Consider the following 13,342-nt stretch of genomic DNA (forward strand, 5'->3'; position numbering starts at 1 on the left):
TAGCAGCACTGTCGAAACTATTACACTCAACGGAACGACTTGATTAGTGTAGTGTCAACAACGCAGCCACTGCCAGCTAGCCTACTTCAGCAGTACTGTATCATTTTAATCATTTTAGTCAATAAGATTCTTGCTACGTAAGCTTAACTTTCTGAACATTCGAGACGTGTAGTCCACTTGTCATTCCAATCTCCTTTGCATTAGCGTAGCCTCTTCTGTAGCCTGTCAACTATGTGTCTGTCTATCCCTGTTCTCTCCTCTCTGCACAGACCATACAAACGCTCCACACCGCGTGGCCGCGGCCACCCTAATCTGGTGGTCCCAGCACGCACGACCCACGTGGAGTTCCAGGTCTCCGGTAGCCTCTGGAACTGCCGATCTGCGGCCAACAAGGCAGAGTTCATCTCAGCCTATGCCTCCCTCCAGTCCCTCGACTTCTTGGCACTGACGGAAACATGGATCACCACAGACAACACTGCTACTCCTACTGCTCTCTCTTCGTCCGCCCACGTGTTCTCGCACACCCCGAGAGCTTCTGGTCAGCGGGGTGGTGGCACCGGGATCCTCATCTCTCCCAAGTGGTCATTCTCTCTTTCTCCCCTTACCCATCTGTCTATCGCCTCCTTTGAATTCCATGCTGTAACAGTTACCAGCCCTTTCAAGCTTAACATCCTTATCATTTATCGCCCTCCAGGTTCCCTCGGAGAGTTCATCAATGAGCTTGATGCCTTGATAAGCTCCTTTCCTGAGGACGGCTCACCTCTCACAGTTCTGGGCGACTTTAACATCCCCACGTCTACCTTTGACTCATTCCTCTCTGCCTCCTTCTTTCCACTCCTCTCCTCTTTTGACCTCACCCTCTCACCTTCCCCCCGTACTCATCTTTACTAGATGCTGTTCTTCCACTAACCTCATTGCAACTCCCCTCCAAGTCTCCGACCACTACCTTGTATCATTTTCCCTCTCGCTCTCATCCAACACCTCCCACACTGCCCCTACTCGGATGGTATCGCGCCGTCCCAACCTTCGCTCTCTCTCCCCCGCTACTCTCTCCTCTTCCATCCTATCATCTCTTCCCTCTGCTCAAACCTTCTCCAACCTATCTCCTGATTCTGCTTCCTCAACCCTCCTCTCCTCCCTCTCTGCATCCTTTGACTCTCTATGTCCCCTATCCTCCAGGCCGGCTCGGTCCTCCCCTCCCGCTCCGTGGCTCGATGACTCACTGCGAGCTCACAGAACAGGGCTCCGGGCAGCCGAGCGGAAATGGAGGAAAACTCACCTCCCTGCGGACCTGGCGTCCTTTCACTCCCTCCTCTCGACATTTTCCTCCTCTGTCTCTGCTGCTAAAGCCACTTTCTACCACTCTAAATTCCAAGCATCTGCCTCTAACCCTAGGAAGCTCTTTGCCACCTTCTCCTCCCTCCTGAATCCTCCTCCCCCTCCCCCCCCTCCTCCCTCTCTGCAGATGACTTCGTCAACCATTTTGAAAAGAAGGTCGACGACACCGCTGGTTCTGCTCACACTGCCCTACCCTGTGCTCTGACCTCTTTCTCCCCTCTCTCTCCAGATGAAATCTTGCGTCTTGTGACGGCCGGCCGCCCAACAACCTGCCCGCTTGACCCTATCCCCTCCTCTCTTCTCCAGACCATTTCCGGAGACCTTCTCCCTTACCTCACCTCGCTCATCAACTCATCACTGACCGCTGGCTACGTCCCTTCCGTCTTCAAGAGAGCGAGAGTTGCACCCCTTCTGAAAAAACCTACACTCGATCCCTCCGATGTCAACAACTACAGACCAGTATCCCTTCTTTCTTTTCTCTCCAAAACTCTTGAACGTGCCATCCTTGGCCAGCTCTCCCGCTATCTCTCTCTGAATGACCTTCTTGATCCAAATCAGTCAGGTTTCAAGACTAGTCATTCAACTGAGACTGCTCTCCTCTGTATAACGGAGGCGCTCCGCACTGCTAAAGCTAACTCTCTCTCCTCTGCTCTCATCCTTCTAGATCTATCGGCTGCCTTCGATACTGTGAACCATCAGATCCTCCTCTCCACCCTCTCCAAGTCGGGCATCTCCGGCGCGGCCCACGCTTGGATTGCGTCCTACCTGACAGGTCGCTCCTACCAGGTGGCGTGGCGAGAATCTGTCTCCTCACCACGCGCTCTAACCACTGGTGTCCCCCAGGGCTCTGTTCTAGGCCCTCTCCTATTCTTGCTATACACCAAGTCACTTGGCTCTGTCATAACCTCACATGGTCTCTCCTATCATTGCTATGCAGACGACACACAACTAATCTTCTCCTTTCCCCCTTCTGATGACCAGGTGGCGAATCGCATCTCTGCATGTCTGGCAGACATATCAGTGTGGATGACGGATCACCACCTCAAGCTGAACCTCGGCAAGACGGAGCTGCTCTTCCTCCCGGGGAAGGACTGCCCGTTCCATGATCTCGCCATCACGGTGGACAACTCCATTGTGTCCTCCTCCCAGAGCGCTAAGAACCTTGGCGTGATCCTGGACAACACCCTGTCGTTCTCAACTAACATCAAGGCGGTGGTCCGTTCCTGTAGATTCATGCTCTACAACATCCGCAGAGTACGACCCTGCCTCACACAGGAAGCGGCGCAGGTCCTAATCCAGGCACTTGTCATCTCCCGTCTGGATTACTGCAACTCGCTGTTGGCTGGGCTCCCTGCCTGTGCCATTAAACCCCTACAACTCACCCAGAACACCACAGCCCATCGGGTGTTCAACCTTCCCAAGTTCTCTCACGTCACCCCGCTCCTCCGTTCTCTCCACTGGCTTCCAGTTGAAGCTCGCATCCGCTACAAGACCATGGTGCTTGCCTACGGAGCTGTGAGGGGAACGGCACCTCAGCACCTCCAGGCTCTGATCAGGCCCTACACCCAAACAAGGGCACTGCGTTCATCCACCTCTGGCCTGCTCGCCTCCCTACCACTGAGGAAGTACAGCTCCCGCTCAGCCCAGTCAAAACTGTTCGCTGCTCTGGCCCCCCCAATGGTGGAAGAAACTCCCTCACGATGCCAGGACAGCGGAGTCAATCACCACCTTCCGGAGACACCTGAAACCCCACCTCTTTAAGGAATACCTAGGATAGGATATGTAATCCCTCTCACCCCCCCCCCCCCTTTAAGATTTAGATGCACTATTGTAAAGTGACTGTTCCACTGGATGTCATAAGGTGAATGCACCAATTTGTAAGTCGCTCTGGATAAGAGCATCTGCTAAATGACTTAAATGTAAATGTAAATGTTCATTTCGCAGGACATGGTAATCTTTGTATACAGTTTACGGTCAGTTATTGACAAGTTAGATTGAGTGAATAGTTTGAATCCCACACAGCGAATAACAGAAGATCCCAACTTTGTTCCAGCACAGAGTAAGTGTGAATGAAGTCCCTATGTAATGTTGGCCTTGTTGGCTAAATGTATGTAAGTGCAATGGTTAGATCTTTTTTCAACCTGCCTTTGGAATAAGTCATATGTAAACACTTTTCCTATGTCTAAGCAACATTAACACTGTGGCGCAATAACACTGGTCCCAATCTGTCCGTTTATTTGATATAGAATGGTCATTTTTGATTGCTTCCAAGTTTCCTACAACATACATTTTTTCCTCAATTAAACACTAGGTTGGGATCAAATGATTCCACGGTAGCTTTTCTTGTTCGAAGTTCTACTTTCTCCCTGCTGTATAAACACAATCATAGGGGAGAATAATTACTATATTTTCATTCTGGAGTCCTACTGAAGTTGTCAAACTGAAGTAAGATAAAGCTGAGCAAGACGCATTATATTCCGCACAACACTTATTACCACAGCTCTTCAAATCTCAATGTCCTCATTTTGCCTTCTCAACAACATTTTATGAAAAGAAAGGGACTTTGTATTTAAAACAAGCCTTGATGAAATACATGCTTTCAACCACAGATTGTTCCGTTTCTGTTAGTTTCACATCCATCCTCTCTTCCAAGCCAACCTTATTACATAACATTGTCAATTGATTTCTGTGAACAGTATCAAAACACATTAGAGGAAAATAAATACAGAAATACAAAATTGCAAAGTGAGGATCAAGTTAGGATTTAGGGGTAGGGGGTGGGGGTAACACGATGAACTACCTGCGACTCTTCTCCCCACCCTGCTGTCATCGAGGTCTCAGTGTCTTTCAAAGCAAAGCAGAGAACACTTGACAGCCGTCAGACTGCCTTGATTGAATCAATACAGACACTTGGTTGGGGGGCGTAAACCTCATGGTCTACAAGACAGCTGTGCATGATGGATAAGAGGGAGCAGGGAAGTTGGCTGGCTGCTATAGCAACTCCCAACCTCTTAATTATTCTTTAGTCATGTCGGTTGAGATGATAAAAATATCTTCATTCTTTCTCTTCAGAGAGAATACGTGTCTCCATTGTGAGTCAACGTTCCCCTGTTCTCCCTCTTTTCTTTTACCTGCTGACTAACAGTCAGCTGTCGTCATAGCTCTCTCCTCCATGATTCAGGATGAGCTGAAACTACCTTGAAGGAGCCTTTCAGTCCACGTATGACGGCTACGACAGAAATGACAAGTAAGTCTGGGAGACCTTTTCTGAAGAAAAGTGCAGGCTCAGTAAGGCTCTTTTCCAGATGACTAGACCCCTCATCGGGTATTTATTTAATGAGGCAAGTTAAATATTTATGATGATGCCTAAATTAGCTCAGTTTGGTAGACCAGCAAGGTTGGGATGCATTCATTAGTACATTTCTGGATAGCGCTTCTACCCATTAGAAAATCCCTAATCTAGCTATAGAATGTCCTGTGGGGGGGTACTGGTATCACCCTGTCTAACATGGACCTGATAAAAAGTTGCTAAAGCACAGTCCCACTAGGGAATGAAAGATAGTCTCTGCCATTTCTGAAAATAAATATGGCTCTGCAAATTGATCAAGTATCCTATTACTGCTATCTGAAGGGTTCCGTTCCCTTAGTAAGATCCAACATACTGTAGCTCTGACTGCTGACAAACAGCTGGCAAACACTAACACTTTAGCTGTGTTGAATGTTAAGTAACTGTGTGTTTGCAGGCACGTCCTTTGACAGTTTGCCAGTGCCGCGACAACATGTCTCTGAGTGAAACTTGGGCTTTCCTCAACGTTTATTTTGTCTGAATAACAAGATGGTTGAAAATGAGTTAAAAACAAACAAAATGTATTTACTGTTGGTAATCATGCCTAGCACGTTATATACACACAGTACCAGTTGTATTGACTAGATTGGGGACAGTGGGAAGGTAATCATTACATATCCAATCAGTCCCGATTCCTCAATGCTAAGTTGGCCTAAATGGCAGCAAAAACAATGCAGCAAAAAGTATTTAACTGGCTGCCTTGGGAAGGAGGAGATGGGAGTAATGAACACGTCGCACAACAAAAACAGAAATAATAGAGGGATTAGCCGTGGCCTCACAGGCTTCTGTCCAGCCTGGTTTATTATTTACAAGTTGTGCATTGAGGCCTGCAGCGGGAGATAATATTGCATTGTCGTAGGGAGCGAGTGCAATAAGAGTGATGAGAAAAAGGGAGAGAACTGCAGGGTGCGTACCGCATCATCCCTTCCCCTGTGGAATATACTTTGGAGGAGACAGGAGAGGAGGCATTAGTCAGCTAGAGGTGCTTCTTTGTTTTGTTTGTCAGTAATATCATCTCATTTGAGGGGCGATGTATGCTGATTACATCCCAGGTTGTTGGAATTTCAGTCTAACTATGCCCTAAAATAATTTGGATAGTGTTTGTTATTACTTGTGTGGTTGAAAATTGACCAATGGCGAGGCATACTTTGGTATTCAGTTTCTATGCCTACAGAATCACTTGGCAGAAAAGAAGCAGATGCTATTTCTGACCAAGGATGATTACGTGGAAAAACATGATTCATTCCTCACAGATGTATGGGGTCTATTATACTTTATTGTTGTATATGTCTCAAGGTGTTACAGAAACCTTGTGGATTGGATGTGCGATTGGTGTGACCGCTCCCTGCTATTTTGTCTGGGAGAGAATGGTGTGCAGACGTCTACTCCATTCGTCTTAGTTATTAGACAATACAAAAATGTTGATGTGCAATAATCAGCATCTAAAACAGATCAGAAGGATATGGTGTTTTGTCTCATTCTCCCCACTCCCCCGAGAATCCTAGGCGCTGAGTAGTTACGGTACATTTATCAGGGTCTGTACTCTGACGCACCACTCTATTGTAGTGGAGTAGGGTGAATCTTGCGCAGTGATTAGTCCCCTGCTGCATACAGAGCCCCGCACTTCCTTCCTAAACCTCCCTTTTTAATCCCCTTGTGTCAGAATAAGTCCCTTCATTCAGAGTTCATCGGTTGGCCAGCCCTCAGGGTTCAGTTGGAATACGAGAGTTGCGGAGAGATTGCTAAAGGGCACAGATATCTCAGAGAGAAATCAGAGGCTAGGTGAGACTGTTAGTCCCCTGGTTGGTAAACTTAGTTACACTCTGACCTCACCTTTTCAGCTTGGTAAGACCTAGACTAGGCTTCCCAAATAGAACACCAAATAAAGGCACGTTGAGAATACTTATTTCGCCTGTGTACAATATTTGGGGGATACGGTATGCTGGTATTCAATGTAATTGCATCTGAAAATGTTGATGACAAAATGCCTTATAGATGACCATGTATGCAGTAAGGAATCAACTATACAATCAAAGGGTACAATCAAATGGTACAACTACTCAATCAAATGATACAACTATACAATCAAATGGTACAACTATACAAACAAATGATACAACTATACAAACAAATGATACAACTATACAAACAAATGATACAACTATACAATCAAATGATACAACTACTCAATCAAATGATACAACTATACAATCAAATGGTACAACTATACAAACAAATGATACAACTATACAAACAAATGATACAACTATACAATCAAATGGTACAACTTTTCAAACAAATGATACAAGCTTAACATCCTTATCATTTATCGCCCTCCAGGTTCCCTCGGAGAGTTCATCAATGAGCTTGATGCCTTGATAAGCTCCTTTCCTGAGGACGGCTCACCTCTCACAGTTCTGGGCGACTTTAACCTCCCCACGTCTACCTTTGACTCATTCCTCTCTGCCTCCTTCTTTCCACTCCTCTCCTCTTTTGACCTCACCCTCTCACCTTCCCCCCCTACTCACAAGGCAGGCAATACGCTCGACCTCATCTTTACTAGATGCTGTTCTTCCACTAACCTCATTGCAACTCCCCTCCAAGTCTCCGACCACTACCTTGTATCCTTTTCCCTCTCGCTCTCATCCAACACCTCCCACACTGTCCCTACTCAGATGGTATCGCGCCGTCCCAACCTTCGCTCTCTCTCCCCCGCTACTCTCTCCTCTTCCATCCTATCATCTCTTCCCTCCGCTCAAACCTTCTCCAACCTATCTCCTGATTCTGCCTCCTCAACCCTCCTCTCCTCCCTCTCTGCATCCTTTGACTCTCTATGTCCCCTATTCTCCAGGCCGGCTCGGTCCTCCCCTCCCGCTCCGTGGCTCGATGACTCATTGCGAGCTCACAGAACAGGCCTCCGGGCAGCCGAGCGGAAATGGAGGAAAACTCGCCTCCCTGCGGACCTGGCATCCTTTCACTCCCTCCTCTCTACATTTTCCTCCTCTGTCTCTGCTGCTAAAGCCACTTTCTACCACGCTAAATTCCAAGCATCTGCCTCTAACCCTAGGAAGCTCTTTGCCACCTTTTCCTCCCTCCTGAATCCTGCTCCCCCCCCTCCTCCCTCTCTGCAGACGACTTCGTCAACCATTTTGAAAAGAAGGTCGACGACATCCGATCCTCGTTTGCTAAGTCAAACGACACCGCTGGTTCTGCTCACACTGCCCTACCCTGTGCTCTAACCTCTTTCTCCCCTCTCTCTCCAGATGAAATCTCGCGTCTTGTGACGGCCGGCCGCCCAACAACCTGCCCGCTTGACCCTATCCCCTCCCCTCTTCTCCAGACCATTTCCGGAGACCTTCTCCCTTACCTCACCTCGCTCATCAACTCATCACTGACCGCTGGCTACGTCCCTTCCGTCTTCAAGAGAGCGAGAGTTGCACCCCTTCTGAAAAAACCTACACTCGATCCCTCCGATGTCAACAATTACAGACCAGTATCCCTTCTTTCTTTTCTCTCCAAAACTCTTGAACGTGCCGTCCTTGGCCAGCTCTCCCGCTATCTCTCTCTGAATGACCTTCTTGATCCAAATCAGTCAGGTTTCAAGACTAGTCATTCAACTGAGACTGCTCTCCTCTGTATCACGGAGGCGCTCCGCACTGCTAAAGCTAACTCTCTCTCCTCTGCTCTCATCCTTCTAGATCTATCGGCTGCCTTCGATACTGTGAACCATCAGATCCTCCTCTCCACCCTCTCCGAGTTGGGCATCTCCGGCGCGGCCCACGCTTGGATTGCGTCCTACCTGACAGGTCGCTCCTACCAGGTGGCGTGGCGAGAATCTGTCTCCTCACCACGCGCTCTCACCACTGGTGTCCCCCAGGGCTCTGTGCTAGGCCCTCTCCTATTCTCGCTATACACCAAGTCACTTGGCTCTGTCATAACCTCACATGGTCTCTCCTATCATTGCTATGCAGACGACACACAACTAATCTTCTCCTTTCCCCCTTCTGATGACCAGGTGGCGAATCGCATCTCTGCATGTCTGGCAGACATATCAGTGTGGATGACGGATCACCACCTCAAGCTGAACCTCGGCAAGACGGAGCTGCTCTTCCTCCCGGGGAAGGACTGCCCGTTCCATGATCTCGCCATCACGGTTGACAACTCCATTGTGTCCTCCTCCCAGAGCGCTAAGAACCTTGGTGTGATCCTGGACAACACCCTGTCGTTCTCAACCAACATCAAGGCGGTGGCCCGTTCCTGTAGGTTCATGCTCTACAACATCCGCAGAGTACGACCCTGCCTCACACAGGAAGCGGCGCAGGTCCTAATCCAGGCACTTGTCATCTCCCGTCTGGATTACTGCAACTCGCTGTTGGTTGGGCTCCCTGCCTGTGCCATTAAACCCCTTCAACTCATCCAGAACGCCGCAGCCCGTCTGGTGTTCAACCTTCCCAAGTTCTCTCACGTCACCCCGCTCCTCCGTTCTCTCCACTGGCTTCCAGTTGAAGCTCGCATCCGCTACAAGACCATGGTGCTTGCCTACGGAGCTGTGAGGGGAACGGCACCTCAGTACCTCCAGGCTCTGATCAGGCCCTACACCCAAACAAGGGCACTGCGTTCATCCACCTCTGGCCTGCTCGCCTCCCTACCACTGAGGAAGTACAGCTCCCGCTCAGCCCAGTCAAAGCTGTTCGCTGCTCTGGCCCCCCAATGGTGGAACAAACTCCCTCACGACGCCAGGACAGCGGAGTCAATCACCACCTTCCGGAGACACCTGAAACCCCACCTCTTTAAGGAATACCTAGGATAGGATAAATATCCCCCCCCCCGCCCCTTTAAGATTTAGATGCACTATTGTAAAGTGACTGTTCCACTGGATGTCATAAGGTGAATGCACCAATTTGTAAGTCGCTCTGGATAAGAGCGTCTGCTAAATGACTTAAATGTAAATGTATACAACGATACAAACAAATGATACAACTATACAATCAAATGATACAACTATACAATCAAATGATACAACTATACAATCAAATGATACAACTATACAATCAAATGGTACAACTATACAAACAAATGATACAACGATACAAACAAATGATACAACGATACAATCAAATGATACAACTATACAATCAAATGATACAACTATACAAACAAATAGTACAACTATACAAACAAATGATACAACGATACAAACAAATGATACAACGATACAAACAAATGGTACAACGATACAAACAAATGATACAACTATACAATCGAATGGTACAACTATACAAACAAATGACACAACGATACAAACAAATGATACAACGATACAAACAAATGATACTACTATGCAATCAAATGACACCACTATAATATCAAATGTAACTTTGTTGTCTACTAGGCTACATGACCCTTTAAACCCCAAATGTTGATCTGAGATTCACTTCACTACGTGCCTTTAGAGCCAAACCAACCCAACAACACCTAAACCTGAAAGTATTACAGTAATTGACCATTTTGATGCTAATTGATTTGTCTGTTCAAAATTGTGGGAAATAGTCAAATAAATATTACTGAAGCTCAAATTGAAACCTTTAGGCTAGCTAAGGAGGTCAAACGAAATGTGATAAAACAGAGGGCATGGGAAAGAGATACAGAGATACCTGATCTTATTATACCTCATTTTGGTGGGTGTCTGATAGGTTATTGTCTTATTTGCAATATTGTAGCCTTCAAACAATTTACGCCTCCATGCAACATGTTTTCCATATTGTTTGTTAGCTCATTTCTGTGTCGTATGAGTTTGGAGTGCCGTAAACTATTGTTTTTAATACTGTACACTCTGAGCAATATGAGGTGCTTTGCCAATGTTTCTTAGTCATGGCTTATTTTCCTAATGCAGTTTAATTGTAGTTTCCCTTGTAGTTTCCCTCTCCAAACAGGATACTGTAGTATAGAAAAGTTGAGCCACCCTGGTGCCACCCTGGTGCCACCCTACATGAACAGGTAGTAAATTGACAGTTAATGTATATTTTTTATAGAACTAAATAGAAATGCACTCGATTTGCAGCCATCTTTGTTCCATTCAGTGTTGGCCTGCTTATTGGCGGCTTCTTTATGCTTCCTATTACAAGGAAAATGATTTGCCTAGCTGCTCTGAATGATTAATCCATGCTGTACAATGACAAATCTGGTGCTGAATTGCGAATCCTGGTTGGCCTACACAAAGGAGAAAACACATTATTTGATGCGATTTTGCTAATCATTTCCTCATCATCAGAAGATGAAATCCTACACCTTGGAGACTGCTGTCCTATAGAGTCATTAAACACGGGTCACTTTAATAATGTTGACATACTGTTTCATCCACTTTCTATGCATTTACTGTATTGTAGTCATGGAACATCCTATATAACTTATAACTTACTTTTAATTTATTTTAATTAATTAATAGATTTTTATATGTGCAAGAGTCCAGAGAGGCCTAAATTAACATAAGTAAGTTGTGATCTCGACATAACGAGGGAATGCTTTGAAAACAGTTCAGCCTTTCAACAGAGCTTTGGTAAAGAGGCACTGTCATCCCTGTTTGAACCCGAGTTGGGAGCTTTGGTAAAGAGCCACTGCCTTCCCTGTTTGAACCCGAGTTGGGAGCTTTGGTAAAGAGGCACTGTCATCCCTGTTTGAACCCGAGTTGGGAGCTTTGGTAAAGAGCAACTGCCTTCCCTGTTTGAACCCGAGTTGGGAGCTTTGGTAAAGAGGCACTGTCATCCCTGTTTGAACCCGAGTTGGGAGCTTTGGTAAAGAGGCACTGTCTTCCCTGTTTAAACCCGAGTTGGGAGCTTTGGTAAAGAGGCACTGTCTTCCCTGTTTGAACCCGAGTTGGGAGCTTTGGTGAAGAGGCTCTGTCATCCCTGTTTGAACCCGAGTTGGGAGCTTTGGTAAAGAGGCACTGTCTTCCCTGTTTGAACCCGAGTTGGGAGCTTTGGTAAAGAGGCACTGTCATCCCTGTTTGAACCCGTTGGGAGCTTTGGTAAAGAAGCACTGTCATCCCTGTTTGAACCCGAGTTGGGAGCTTTGGTAAAGAGGCACTGTCATCCCTGTTTGAACCCGAGTTGGGAGCTTTGGTAAAGAGCCACTGCCTTCCCTGTTTGAACCCGAGTTGGGAGCTTTGGTAAAGAGGCACTGTCATCCCTGTTTGAACCCGAGTTGGGAGCTTTGGTAAAGAGGCACTGTCATCCCTGTTTGAACCTGAGTCGGGAGCTTTGGTAAAGAGCCACTGCCTTCCCTGTTTGAACCCGAGTTGGGAGCTTTGTTAAAGAGGCACTGTCATCCCTGTTTGAACCCGAGTTGGGAGCTTTGGTAAAGAGTCACTGTCATCCCTGTTTGAACCGAAGTTGGGAGCTTTGGTAAAGAGGCACTGTCATCCCTGTTTGAACCCGAGTTGGGAGCTTTGGTAAAGAGGCACTGTCATCCCTGTTTGAACCCGAGTTGGGAGCTTTGGTAAAGAGGCACTGTCATCCCTTTTTGAACCCGAGTTGGGAGCTTTGGTAAAGAGGCACTGTCATCCCTGTTTGAACCTGAGTTGGGAGCTTTGGTAAAGAGCCACTGCCTTCCCTGTTTGAACCTGATTTGGGAGCTTTGGTAAAGAGCCACTGCCTTCCCTGTTTGAACCCGAGTTGGGAGCTTTGGTAAAGAGGCACTGTCTTCCCTGTTTGAACCCGAGTTGGGAGCTTTGGTAAAGAGGCACTGTCTTCCCTGTTTGAACCCGAGTTGGGAGCTTTGGTGAAGAGGCAATGTCTTCCCTGTTTGAACCCGAGTTGGGAGCTTTGGTAAAGAGGCACTGTCATCCCTGTTTGAACCCGAGTTGGGAGCTTTGGTAAAGAGGCACTGTCTTTCCTGTTTGAACCCGAGTTGGGAGCTTTGGTAAAGAGGCACTGTCTTCCCTTTTTGATCCCGAGTTGGGAGCTTTGGTAAAGAGGCACTGCCTTACTATATTCATTGATTGTTCAGAAGCCAAAATTACTTGTGTCATTACCCTTCCCTATATCTGTCTGTCCCCAAGTGTTACTGTGTTCTGAGTTTCTCCCTGTTCTGTAGCTACCCCTTTCAATGACCAAAAAGTGCCTTCTAGTGGCCTCATGGGTGGAATGTTATTAATATCTTAAATACTTTCATCACTAATAAAGATTATTTTTAAAAACTTGAAGAAAATCCAGCGATCTAAGGCGTGTGGTTTACAGGGAGGCAAAGTTGTACTGCAACCCCGATTATTTTATTCTATTGAAGATGAATTCAAAATGTCATTCCTAGGTACTTGCCATTTGTTTCAACAAAACTCAGGTTGCCACAACCACTGATTTTGAACATACAGTCTCAGACTGAATACATCACTCTTTTATGGAAATAATAACTGCCCCCTGTTTGACTGTATGTCTGAGAATACCGTAAAGGAACACTCTCCACAGTCACAATTGATGGAGAGAAGTGAAATTGCATGTCCCTGAAGTAATCCGTTGCGACTGATTATTCCTCCTCTGAGAGCATTCTCTTTGGAACAATGAGCTTCTTACAGTGTCAGTGAGGACATGCTGTGAAATACTCCAGTAAAGATAAATAGAGGCGGAGTGAGAAGGAGGGAGAGAGTGGGCAGAGAGAAAGAGGGAA

Source organism: Oncorhynchus gorbuscha, linkage group LG13 (genome assembly GCF_021184085.1).
Source record: "Oncorhynchus gorbuscha isolate QuinsamMale2020 ecotype Even-year linkage group LG13, OgorEven_v1.0, whole genome shotgun sequence".
In the NCBI taxonomy this organism is placed as follows: Eukaryota; Metazoa; Chordata; class Actinopteri; order Salmoniformes; family Salmonidae; genus Oncorhynchus; species Oncorhynchus gorbuscha.